This window comes from Anomalospiza imberbis, chromosome 3 (genome assembly GCF_031753505.1).
Source record: "Anomalospiza imberbis isolate Cuckoo-Finch-1a 21T00152 chromosome 3, ASM3175350v1, whole genome shotgun sequence".
In the NCBI taxonomy this organism is placed as follows: domain Eukaryota; kingdom Metazoa; phylum Chordata; class Aves; order Passeriformes; family Viduidae; genus Anomalospiza; species Anomalospiza imberbis.
This window is the reverse complement of record NC_089683.1, coordinates 101,389,147-101,403,014: the sequence shown is the minus strand read 5'-3', so window position 1 is coordinate 101,403,014 and position 13,868 is coordinate 101,389,147. Positions and strand designations below refer to the sequence as shown.

The window sequence follows — 13,868 nt, the reverse complement described above, 5'->3', positions numbered from 1 at the left end:
CAGAACAGGCCACAGGGATTTCTCTAGTAACAACCAGGGAGGTGCCACAGCACAAGCAATGTGAATGGTGAAAAGCTGCTGGAACAAGGAGAGCAGATGAACTGCTCATAAATGGCAACAAGTTCTCCTGTTTTTTCTATTTTTACCTAGACAATTTGATGGGGGGGTTGTTAATTTTTTATTATTATTAATATTTGGAGATGGAAGTTTTCATTTTTATAAATCACTGATTAAGTCTAATAACTTTCAAGCTGGTATCTGTCTTTTTAATATACTGAACTTTCGTATTTGTTGGTTTTGGCTACTGTGCTTTAAAAACATGCAACACATCAAATCAGTCTTTTAGAATAATTGAGTATTTGGACTTATTCAGGTTGAAAATTTGATTTCTAACACCATTAACTAAAGAACATGGTGCATAGTTCACCATGTAGATCATTATGTGGTCAGAAGTGCTTTGTTTCCTAATGAATCCATCGTAGCATGGAGAGCTGTAGAGTTCCTAAATAGAGAAAGGTAAAATTCTAAACTCAGTCACCATTTCTGAAGTATTTCTGTGAGTTATGCCCTTTTGCAAATGTTACCCATAATGACATCCAGATTCTCCATCTGGTGTTATCCCATATAGCTTTCTGGATGTTGAATATTCACCCTTTTTATAATTTCAAATTCATCTGGTGTCATAAACAGTGGAGAACTGTGGGCTGTAATCATCCCATTCTACACTTCTGGAAGGTTTTATTTCATCTCAGTTAGTGGCTGAAATCATGCCATCCTCTTTTTCTCTTTTTTTTTTTTATTTTTTGGTGGCATTCTTGGGGCACTGATAGACATCATCAGAGTCTTTGAAGAAAATTGTTGTTACTTAACCTGGTTTTCTGTGCCAGGTATTCCTCCAGCTTCCTTTCTTGAAAAAAAAGACTGTTGCAACATCAGAGACAGACTGAGTTTCGGTATAAAGATAATATTTCACTGCTTTGTGGGGTTTTTGAGTCTCAGTCTCACAATTACTCAAATGAGTTCTGCAGCTCATTTGTTAAAGTTTAATGCTGCTGCTAACTGGCAGTGCAAGAGTATTTTCATCCTGGGAATATTTCACCCTTTCCACCTTTTCCTGTGTTGGTGTGGATTCGTGCAAATGTGATGAGTGCCAGCTGAAGAACTGGTCAAGTGGGATGCTCTAATTGCATTTCCTCAGACTTTGCATTTCCAGCACTTTTATCTTTCCACACTGCTGAGCTGTTTCATGCACTTGAATTAAATGACGAGTCCTAAAGTGAATTTTTATGAATTAAAAGGGCCATGAAATAATCGATCTGAAGAATAGCAGGAATGGGGGTAAGGCTCATCTGCTCTGAATTTAGTCACCCACAAGAAACCTGGGCAGGTCTCAAGTCCTCCAAGGGAAGGAAATGCTAGGAAGCACTACAAATAACCCATTTTTTTTGTGCCTCTTCTGCAAGAAGACCAGCACAGAACTCACAGAGATTCCAGTAGGACCTATGGCACATATTTTGATTAAAAATTAGACTGAGTGTGAGGGGTTTAAATGGTGTCAGCAGAACTGACCTGAACCCCTCTAATGAAAGAGACAGGCATTACATTTCTGAAGCAAAGGATGAATCAAGATTAACTCTTCTGACAGGTGTGAAGCTTTCTTGATGCATGTGAAAACAAATAAGGGATACCCTCCAAATTACTGCACCTAATTTTTGTCTGTGAAATGGATCTCTGTAGGAGAATAATTCTTGTGGTTTAGATTAGCTGTCAAAGAAGACTCTTAAATGGCCCTTTACAACAAAAAAGTGATTTATCTTGGCTATTTTTGTATCACTAGATGAATATAGTACCACTAGATTGCAGTACTTTCAAGCTTTTCAAAAACCCCACTAAGTCTTGTACAAGGACTCTTTGGAGTCTGAACCTGCCCCCAGAGTGTGAATGAGGCCCAGTGTGTGTCCTCAGGGAATTTCCTGTCTTTTAACACGGGTGGACAGCAAGCACAGCTCTTTGTTCAAACAGGGTTTTAATCCTGTCCAAGAAACTAAGGAAGAGAAATGTTTTAAAAAATGCATTATTTCTATTAGAAAATATTCTTCAGCTGCCAGGGAAAAGGAAACATTGAGAATAGGAGGAAGGAAGTGCATCAGAGAATAAGGATATGGACAGTTGTAGGTGGTGTTGAGGAGAGGAGTTCTTGGAGAGATGCAGGAGGGAGATGGAAAATGGGAGGCAAATTTTGGTGTTCCATTGCCTGACAATACGAAACAATGCCAAGATGCTGTGGTACAGGCTGTTCCGAGGTAGCTTCAATTGCCCCAAACTGGTGAATCTTAAGTTTAAATGAGATTTATGAGTTGCATTGTGTGTCTTCAAATCAGAAGGAATAATTTTTTTACTGTTGCATTCATTACAGATGGACATATATCTTTATATACATATTTAATAACAAAAAGCAAGGAAAATTTGTTAAAGCTAAGATTAAATGTTCTACATTTGCATTTCATTAATTCAGGAATTTTAGCTTTTGGAAAAACTAAAATTTTAAAAGAGAAATTCAGACTGTAATCATGGTGTTAAGTTAAAGCCAACCCTTTTATAAAGAGTGAGAATTGGCATTCTAGTAACTACTCATCTGCAGAGACAAGAAATGAATTTTACCTTGCATGCCATCAGATTAAATTATTTTATTTTATAAGAATTACTGTCAGAATGTGCACAAAAGGCTCTTGGATGTATTGAGGTGTTCCTAACAGACAGAGGTTTGTACTACAGAAGTGTTTTATTTGTTCTCATCTGAGCTTCGCTGATGGCCATTTCTATTGCATTACTTTAGCATGGAGCAGCTCCGTGTTTTGATCAGTCAGCTATCCCTACTAACATTTTAAATCTATTAAAATTTGAAGAGTAAATAAAGGAGAGGTAGGTTTTATTGTCAAGAAGAAAGACAGGTTGTATTTCATCTGTGATTTTGTCTGTGAAAACAAGTTAAAGCTAGGTATAAATTCGAGATTTGCTTTTTAATGCTGTATGAGCAAAATTAAGTTTCTGATGCTCATTGTCTGCTTCACCTACAAACTGTTTGAAGGAGCTTTTACTCCCCAAAAAAGAAAAGAAACTCAGGAAAGTATCAACTGCCTTTGCTGCTAATCCATGTAAAAACGGGCAGCATTGCTTTATCAGCAAAGCAAAGAGCAAGGCTGGGATATGGAAGTGTAAAATGGCACATGGAAAACTGATCCCCAGAGCTCAGAGCTGCAGTTTGCAAGCAGCAGAGCCGGTGCATCCCTGGCAAGAGCTGTGCTGCAGCCTGGCTGGTACATTGGACAGCTCTGGCAGTGCCCTGGTGTGCCCCTGGCTCTGCAAAGATCCAGACCAAGGCTGTTCTCCTTGGCTCGTGAAGAGAAACATTCCCTGCTTCCCTGAGCAGGCTGATCCATCACCCCAGCTCCCAGCTGATGGGAAATGACAAGGTGTGAGAGGGCAGGGAAGTGTTTTGTGATTAGGGGTGGAACCTGCCTGGCACTAGTGTGTGCAGGGACACGGTCACAGTGCTATCAGTCCCCTGAGAACAGCAGAGGGACAAAGCCAGAGGAATCTTAAAGTAGTACTTATGACTTGAAAAATCACATGGTAGACAGGTCATTCTTTTATTACAGAGAGAGGAAAAATCTCCTCCTGTTGATCTTCCCCACTTGCCTTTATCCTGGGAGCATGTGCCTGTGATTTTAAGGATTTTTCGTAGACTCACTAAACTCTGCTTTCTCCAGGCACATGCTCCCAGACACTGGGCTTGATTGTGTCTTTGTTCTCGGTCATTTCCAAATCGGGAACTCTTTGAAATTCCTGCTACTCGGCTGTGGGACTTTGGGCACGTTTTTTTCCCTTTTGGCTTACTCTTCATTACAGCCCTAAAGGCACACCCAAACTTGTGGTCAAGGCAGCAGTTCTGAGCAGAGTTGGCATCAGGCATGACAGCTCTGGAGCAGTTGTCACTGGAGTCAGGGATCTGGCAAGAGCTGTTTGTCTCCAGGGTGATTAACAAGGTGATACCATGGACTTCGTGCCCAAGCAAACGTTTTGGGTACCATAAATTTTTTTGCCCCTATGACTTAATTTAACCATTCCATGGGGCACTTTAAAATAAAGAATTCCCTATTGTGCCATTATGGAAACAGAGTTTCTTTTGGCCTTTGCCCAGTGTTATACCAAGGGATCACTTTTAAGGACATATATTGTAGCTATTGCCTAGAAAAAGCAGTTCAGCCGTAATAGGTTGCTTGTGTACACTTTCAGCAAACCTTTAAATATTTATACTTTCTAATTTATGGTGTGTGCTCCCTTCCTTAAATAAAGAGCTATCCTGAATATTATCCATCTAACTCTTCCAAAAACACAAACTGGAGCACTAACCCAAACAAAACTCTTCAATTGTATTGCTGTTCTTAGTTTGCCCCAGTTCCATACTATTTAAGAGTTTTTTTTTTCCCTTTTGTGATTGTTCAGAGCATGCAAAGCAGTTGCAGACTCCTGTTGGAAGGATCTAAAGAGCAAGCAAGGATGAGTTTTACTAAATTTCTCTCTTTCCTTTGGAAGACAGACTTGCCCCCAAAAGGAATTTTTTCTTCAAAGTATTGTTAACATAACAGTAACAACTTCTGTTTTCTATAAAAGATTGAAAGATAATTAATTTTTAAGTTGAACCAAAGAGGGGAAAAAAACCCCAAAATGGTGGATTTGACAGCAGAAGGATCAGGGGATGTAACTTCTAATGAAGCATCTCTGTTTACTTTGTTCTCGTTTAAGGAGACTCTCTTCACCTAAGTTTGTTTTTTGTGGCATCTTGCTTATAAACTGCAGAGCAAACAGTTTCCCAGAACAGCACAGTGTCACAGACACCTTGGCCCCTTTCCACACAACAGCAAATGAAGCAGACGCTTTGTCCCCTGCACAGACTTTTAAGTCCAAAAGCAATCAGACCCAGCAGAGGAGGGAGTGTTCTCTGCTGAGCAGCCCAGGAGAGCCTCTTTGATTCACTCAGGGCTGGGTTCTGTTTGTGAGGCCACTGCTCAGCCCCCGTGGGCTCAGAGCACTGGGAGTTTTGATGCAGTAAAATGTTATATATCCCAGCAATAGCACTGCTCCTGCATGAAGGTCAGGTTGTCTCTGCTGCTTTGGGCAGGGTCTGTCTCTGCAAAGCTGGGGGAGCTTCACTGTGGGGTGAGGGCAAAAGGGACCTGAAATGTGTAACAGGGTCACTGCCCAAACCGGGCTCCAGACTGGTGCCTGCAAGTGAAGATGGTCTGTGCAAAAAGGGTGATGTGGAACAGGAGCTGTGGAATCAGGTCCTCCGGAGGGACACAGTGACAGTTTCCACTTGTGCCATGAGGATCAGCTTTTCCCAGAGTCTAAGGCTGATGTACTGTTCAGGGCAAAGCCACTTGACACAGTACTCTTAATATTATATTAAACTTCACACAAATGCTTCATACAAGTTATTGTTCTATGGAGAGTAAAAGTTCCAATTTATGCATAAAGGCTTGTCTTATAATCTATGTTTGAGCTTCCTTTGATCTAAAAGGAGGAAGGGATTTATCTGATTTTTCTTTTTTAAAAGTGGTGCTTGGTATTCTTTCCAGAACTGTTGTGTTTTCCTCAATAATGACATAAATGCTGTTTTTTGCTACTTCCTTTGGATTATTTTCTCTCTCCAAACTGAATTTATGGCAAAGAAACAGAACTTTAGGACATACTGCTTTCCCATGTAGATCTTTTCTATAAGGCATAAAAGAGGTACAATCTCATGGGCTTCATTTTTCTGTTTGATTGTTTTGATTATAAAATATTTCTGTTTTTTCTTCCATCCACAACTGAAATATCCTTCCTAGTCATCTTCCCAGTCCTGGGAACTTCTTGCTGAAGATAACACCACATGTGGCCCACAGATAATGTAATGATATATCCTGATAGTAGCCCTGCAAATCTTTATTCAGTAATAAAATATTTGGTTTGCTGATAAATTTTTATTTTAGGCAACATCCTGCCAATTATTTTCACTTACTCTGCCACCTATAATCACCTCATTAGCAGTGTCTACACTATGATACAACTGCTTCTCCCTGTGTTTGTCCTTCCCTTCTCATTTTCCCCAAATAAACAGTATTAATATGTGATGGGATGGTTTCCAACCAGGATCTGTCACCTCCTCCTCAGTGTAAAATATGTCAGACTTGTTTCTCTGCAGGCTTTTTGGGTTCTGTGTTCTCATGGTCTGAAGGATTTGTGTTTTAACAAGCATTCTGTTTTCATTTAGGAGAGTTACTGAGTTGTGTGTGCCCACATTCACACACCACTGAACTCTCTGGTGGTGAGCTTTCACTAGAGGAGCTGCTGAACACTTCAGACTTTTAGCAGTTCCACTTCATTTATTGGTGCTAAGCCCTTGAAAAATCTGTCCAAAGCTGAGGAGATTCAAAATGGGATTGGAGACCACTTCAGAAATTGAATGTTTTCAGCACTGAAGTTTCTTTGATACTTTGACAGGAACTAAAACTTTACTAAAACTTGAACTGCGGGACTTAGGCCAGTGCTTGAGAGATCAGGACCAGGAAGGTGTGCTCAAAGGTGGGAATTGTTGTATCTGTCTGCTCTAGAACTCTTTTTCCTTTGGACAGCCCCTGGTACCAGCCAAGGACAGAGGCAGAGCACAGGTCTCAGTCAGGTGTGGTCTGAGCCAGCCTGGCAGTTGTGGCACTCCTAAAGCCCTGAGCAATTTGGGGAATCTGGCCTACAGTGATGACCAGATGTCACTTCCATTATTCTCACATACCTTCACACTGGAGTTCATTATTGCAGAAGTTCTCTGGTCCTGCTGATCCTGTAAATAGATCTGTGACTTTGAGCAGGGACAGAGAGTTTCCCCATGACCTTCCAGGGATTTGATTGGGAACCCTACATGAGTTTTGTCTATATCGTGTCTCTATTCTCCTTCTCTGAGCAGACACATGACTGTCGTCACTATTTCTTTATGTGGTGCCAGCAGGAGGGTGCCTGGCTCTTCATTAGCTGTCCATATGTACACCAATAAGTTGTAATTACTTCTGAGAATGCCTTTAGGAAGCAAGGAAGTGACACTTACACATTCACAGGCCCATTTTCCAAAGGAAGTGGGAGGCACCACACGACTGCCCTACTGGAGCAGATGTAGCTGGGATGCAAAATGTACATGCCACATGTGGGCCAGCTATGAAAGAAAATTACAATTTTAATCAAAGTCTCCGTGCATTTCCCAAGTATTAGGCAGCAGATTGTTGGGGTGTAAGTAGGTCACACGTTGTGTTGAGCGATTGTGCTTTGTCCTTTGCCATCTGGCATCATGAATCAACGTCAGCTGGGTGCAAACAGAGCTTGGCAAAGGTGACCTTGGCAGCAGGAGTCCCTGGGCAGGGACTGCAGGAAGCTCACCTGCAGTCACAGCAATCCTGGCAGGGAAAACCCAAAAGGAAGAGGGATGTGAGTCTGGGAGCCCTTATGGCCAGCACTGCCAGTTTGGGAGTCGGCTGTTTGTCAGTGCAGCCCATGGCGTTTCATTGCTTTCATCTCTCTGTGGATACTCACATCTCAATGAAAGGCCAAGGATCCACTGGAGTTCAGAGCAGGTGTAAATGAGATGGAGGATGCCAAAAAAACCCTGGTCATTATGGTCAATTGTTCACAGAAAGAGAGATTCCAGGTATTTATTACCCTAGGATATGTTTTTGAGGAAACCTAGCTATTGAAGCAGTCTGCTTTTAAAGGTCTCTGTAGCTTAACCTAGCAAATAGAATAGGTATAGATACAAATAGAAGGTATTTGTAGCTCAGTTTAAATGACACTGTCAAGACAAATTTAGCTGTGAGTTTTAAATGTGTGGGTCTGAAAAAAAAATCAATAGACACTTCCAAAAATGAAAATTATGTGTGGTAAAACTTCCTTGTGGTGCTTCCAACTCAAACCAGTACAGTGGTTTTTGTGTATTGAAGGCTTTGCTTGGTTAACTTGCATTTTGCTGCCTTACTTTAGGTGTCAATGTTTGAAATCTTTGGCTTAAGCATCTTTCAGAATGAATTATCCACATGACAATTAGTATGCAGTTCTGATGGTTCCCAGTCCTGTTTTGAAACCACCAATCCCAGAGAGGAGTTTTGTGGTCTACTCAAGTTTTCCTAGTTGACTGCATTAACAATGAAGTCAGAGTTTCCCCTTGTATGGAAAACAAGAAAGGGAAAAGGCAGATTTATGGATCCCCAGGTTCCCTGCTGTCTGCAAAATGGATTTAACACACACTAAACCTACAGCAGAGAGGTTCCCTCGTACCTCATGCTGAACAGAAGCAGCATTTTTCCTCTGACACAAGGAAGTTCTGTGGAGCATGGAAGCCATCAGGTTTGCTCAGTTGCCTTCCCAAGCTGTGACTCATGTGTTTAAAAACACCAGTACAAAATCAGAATACAATGCTGCTGTCTGCACACAAGCACACTAATTTAAAACATGTGGGCACTAATTGTCTTCAAAATCCAGAGTAATTTGGTTTCTCCAGTTACAGCTAGGCCCTACTGGAGTTTACAGCTTCTTTTGTCGCTATTTTTATTATTATTAGCATTATTATTTCTGAAAGCATTTTATGGGAACATAGAAATTACTCTTTTTGCACAGCAAATACATCAAAGCACATTTATCTGTTTCTCCAGTACTAAAGCAGGAAAAGTGCTCCTTAAAAGTGTGTGTGGAGCTGTTGTAAGATGGTCAGGATGTGAGCAGGAGGTAGCCAGGTGTTTATATCTGCCAAATATATGGGAAATATATTGCCATATATTTTCAGTATATGAGAAAAAATGGTTTTTTTAGTACTGAAACTGCTAAGAAGTACATTATCTAAATTAGTGTGTCTCAGAGAAAGTTTGCATTACTCATGGCATATGTCCACGATATATGGAGCAGGTAGAACATCTAATTTTGCTTTAAGCTTATTTTATTTTATTTTACATAAGTATTATAAATTGATCTGTGACTCCAGGCTGCCTTGGGTATATCTAGATTTGTGATCAGTGCACAGTGTAAGTTATTTTTAGATGTGAAATGCTCTTGCATCCACAAAGAGTGTGGTTATTCACTGCCATTAATGCGCTGGGGAAATAAGTAATTTCAGGGCTTTAAAGTGGTTTGCAACCATCTTCTTTGGCTTTATTGGATTTAAATATTTTCCCAGTTCTCGTGAGCTATTCAGTGGGGTGAGTCTGTTTCTAATTGATCACCCAGTCAGACATGACAATGTGATCTCCAGGTTCCAATTCCTGTGTCTGGTTGAAATTCAAGGACAGAATTTGAAAGCCTTACACAAACTTCATTAAGGGAACTCAAGACAAAATCGTGGTCCCTGCTGAAATTGTGAATTCTTTCTGAAGTTCTCAGTCTGAATGGCACAGGCTGGAATTGATGCAGCAGCAGGCATTTCCTGGGATATTACTGGATTCTTGCAGAAATCCATGGAGTTGAATCACGGTGGGGACTCTTGGTGCAGCTTCATATTCAGAGCAGAGCTCAAAATTCACTAAAGCCCGTAGCTGAAGTGCAGACCTCTATGTGAGCACCGTCTAACAGGAGCCAAGGGGAGCAGAATTCCCTAATAATGTTAGAGACTTGGGGAGCAAATGTCATTGTTTCTAAACCAGGCAGGAAAGGAGCAGAGGTTCAGAATGCCAGACAAGGTCTGTAACACCTGGAGAGGGAAGATGGGGAGCATTTCTCATACTGCTTATGTAGGTGTATTCTCAGTCATTTCCCAGAATCTATTCATTTTGGGGGGTTTACATAATGCCATTTACAAACCAAGTCTAACTTTTAATTAGGAAAGTTAATTGGAAAATGTCCTTAGAAATTAGTTTTCTCCCTTGACATGCTTTAAATAAATAAGTTATGTTGGAAAACAAGATGAAGATAAACAAAGGGCTGTTTCAAGCCAGCAGAAAAAAGGAGCAGTTTATTTCTCCGAACAACAAAACTACATTTTATCATCTAAATAACAACACATTAATATTTATATTTATCATTATTAATTTGATTGCATTCTTTTAATAAGACATGCAGATAGAAAAGTATTATTGCAAATATTTGCTTGCCTTCATATCACTTCCCATGATTTCTGTATGTTGTCAGTGTTTTGGGCTGCTGAGCAGCTTGGAAGTGACCCCAGCTGGGGCAGCTCCCCAGAGCCTGGGGAAAGTTGTCACTAAACAGCTTCAGATTTCCAGCCCTTCTCCAGCAGGGCTCAGGTTTGCCCCAGGGGGAGGGAACTGTCCCTGTCACTTCATAATTCCCTTTTTGACAGTATCAGCAGTGCTGGTTTTATCAGCTTGCCAGGCAGGTTGGACTGCTGGAATGAATGAGACTGAAGGGAACCAAAATGTTGCTTTTTGGTCAGAAGTGAGCAGCAATCTGTGGGCTCCGGTTCTTGATCCTCAGAGAACTGTGTCCCAAGAGAGGTGGGTACAAGACTCAACTCAGCTTTCTGCCTTTCCCTCCCCTGCAGTGAGATAGGTAACCTAAACTTTCTTCCTTATTTGTGGTCCTGCCTGATAATGTAAGTTCCACTTGGCAGCAGATTACATCCATGCACTTAATTAATTTAAGCTACAGCAGTTAACAAGCAGATGCAGAATTTGCTCAGCCATGCCTGCAAGAATGGAATCATCCTGGGGAGAGAAGAGGAGGGTTGCTAAGGATGCTGCCTGGTTTAGCTACACCACTTTAAGTCATCCATGAATTTGAACTGAAGTCCTCCATCTGTAAAAAATCTGGGCCCTGAGTCAATTTGAAATACAAGAGCGTTTCAGTCTCCTTGTATTTTTCCAGGTATTAGTAGGACTCCATCTCTTCAAGAAATGATAATGTTCATGAATTTGCAGGAGCTTAGTGCAGGAACAGAGACCCTAAAACTCTTGGCTGCTTCTGCAGGGGCCTCTCACAAACAGACAGTCCTTGCCCAGTTGCTTCTTAAATACAGTTTCCAACCAAAAGAATTATAGAAGTATTTGAGCAGGAATTAAGCACTTTAAAAAGAAAGACAACTTGAAGTACTTCTCACTTATTAAAAGTAGTGAATATACATTCAACACAATTATTTCATTAATTATACATCTATTCTATTTTTTGCCATGCTGTTATTCTCACCAAGCACTGTTAAAAAAATCTACCTAAGAAATTAATAAAAGACTGACTGGGAAAGCTGTTTAAATAAGTGTTTTTGGAGTGTTAAAGAAAATGCTAGTAACAAAGTCAGACACTAATAATTGCTTTTGAATGTTACCTCTAGACCAGATCTTCCAGAATTACCTTTGGCATCTTTCAAAAAACTGAAAAACAAAGGATAACAGTAACAAAAATTAGTGCTATTTTTCATAGCTATTAATGGTTGGCGTTCTAAACTGTCCACATGTGCACTGCTCGGGCAACTAACTTATCTGGGGGTGTGAAATGAAACTGTAAAGGAGGTGTATCTCTGTCTCACTGTGGATTTGGTGCCAATAAAGAAGCATTTGTTGGTACCTGGCTGGCCAAAGCTCTGGAGGTCTGCAGGGCTCCTTCCTAGAGAGCTTTTACCTTTCTATGTCACTTTTGCCATGGTGTCTTAAACTCAGAGTTCGGGGTGGAAATTCAGTCCAGGTTTTAGGCTTTTGATGTGGGAATGAGGCAAAAATTTTTGGAGGAAAAAAAAAAGAAGTGTTGATTTATTAATAGACATTTTCCTGCTTTAAGTGCATCTTCTGTCAGTTTATGTGGATTAGGGAGACAGGGATGGCACAGCCCTTCTCTGTACCCTCTGGAAGTTTGGTATCATCACAGTGAAGCCCATCAGGTGCTGCTTTCCTGGGAACTCAGCAATTCAGGCAGTCTCAAGTCTCAGGGTCGTGAATGCTCTGGGCAATGCACTGAAAGCATTGGGTGGGATCATCCTTAATTCAGGACCACGCCGATATTTCCATTTGTCATGGCTGTTGCCAAGCTTTTGTGCTTTCCTGGCTGAATTGTGTTCCAGAAGAGAAAGAATTGACCTGTTTGTGCCCAGCACAATCGGTTGAAAACATTTTTGTATGGACCTGACAAGAGAAGTGTGGGTGGATAAGGTTAAGCCCAGATGGCACTGCAGATATCCCCTTGGCACACAGCTGGAGTATTATTCTCTCCAAGGCCGGAAAGGGCTGCAGTTGAGGCAGAAAGGCTCAGCTTTAATGTGCCAAGGGAGACTCCAGTCTGTGTGCTCTTGGTACCTCAGGCTGAGGAGAAAAGCACAGCTGAACCATTCTGCACTCCATAACCTTGAGAAGACAAATCTCAGCGCTTGCCTCCTGGTTTCCCTCCACACCTGACCCCCCTCTGCCTGATTTGTCATGCCTGAGAGTAGCTGCTCTTGTAAACCTTGGAATGAGGTGGTAAATCTAGATCTAATGCCCCAGCTGAGTCAATAGCACACTGGGTTGGAGATAATTTTTCAGGCTTATATACTGTTTGGAACAGGAAATCCGTGATTTTAATTAGCAATAAATAGGAAATAGTCTGCTGAGAATTGATCTTAAACAGGTACTGTTGTACTAAATTAGTTCAAAATAGGCAAGATTTTCCATTCAGCAAATTGATGTTAAGACATCTTGAGTTTATTAGCAGCAGCTCTATTATCTGGCTACGGCTAACTTTGGTTTCAGAAAGGAATGAAGCTGAAAATCTGTTCTTAGACACAAACAAATGAGCTTATCATAAAGTACAGAGCATCAGGACAGAGGGGATTTCCCCCATGTAGTCATTTGAAGAACTAATTGTCATATGTATTCTGTCTTAGCTAGTAAATGGAACTAACAACAATTTGTCGAAAAAAATCAACATTTTTTGTTTGTTAATTCACAGTCGGTTAATGTTTAATGAAGATGGCATCTTCTTGATGTGCTTGTGAAGAAGATCCTTTCATCTGACACTTCATTAGGGAAAGGATTTGGTTTTTGAACATTCTTAGGAAATAAATCTCCTTTATCTGCAGAGAAAACTGTGCAATCTGCTCTATTTAATACAGAGAAGGCCCTAAAATTGCCTAAGCTATCATGCTTGTCTGTTAGACGAGACCATGCTGTTGCTTTCAACTGCTAATAGTATTAAATTCTGAACCTGTAACTTGTGTTTCATGCAGTCTTGCAGATGGGAGAATTGAGACCTTGGCAGTAAAATGAGTTGGGTAAAGTTGTAAAGGAAATCAGTTTGTGGAATAAGTAAACTATTTCATTTGTAAAAGGCGCTGATTCAGTGGGATGTCCATTCTCAGCCTGATGCTTATCTCAGTTTCTCTGGCATTTGTACATAATCCTTCCAGAGATGTTACTGGACTCTCTTTGTGTAGGTACTGGTGGGATTTAGAACAACATTTTGGGATAGGATGAGAATTTTCTTTAATTTGCAGTCTTCTATTTTGAGTATAATTTCCAGAAAGGCAATTTCTGAGACAAGGAGCTTCTGGAGAGGGTCCAGTGGAGGCCACAAAGATGATAAGGGGTCTGTTTTGAGGAGAGACTGGGTCTGTTTAGTCTGGAGAAAAGAGGACTGAGAGGGGATCACGTGAATCCACATAATATCTCAAAGAGGTGCCAAGGAAGGTGCCAGACTCTTTTCAGCGGTGCCAGTGACAGGATGAGGAGCAATGGCCATGAACTAAAACACAGGAGATTCCACCTTAACATGAGGAAGAAGTCCTTTACATTGATGGTGGAAGAGCACTGGAACAGCTGCCCACTGGGGCCATGGAGTCTCCATCTCTGGAAGCATCCCAAACCCTCCTGGACACATTCCTG

General features: G+C 41.0%; 1 protein-coding gene across 4 annotated transcripts in view; it reads left to right on the top strand.

Annotated features, from left to right (window-relative positions):
- The window catches only part of PLCB1 (phospholipase C beta 1), a 338,452-nt gene that overhangs the window by 299,735 nt on the left and 24,849 nt on the right, over positions 1-13,868 (top strand). The gene's annotated exons all lie outside the window — the stretch shown is intronic.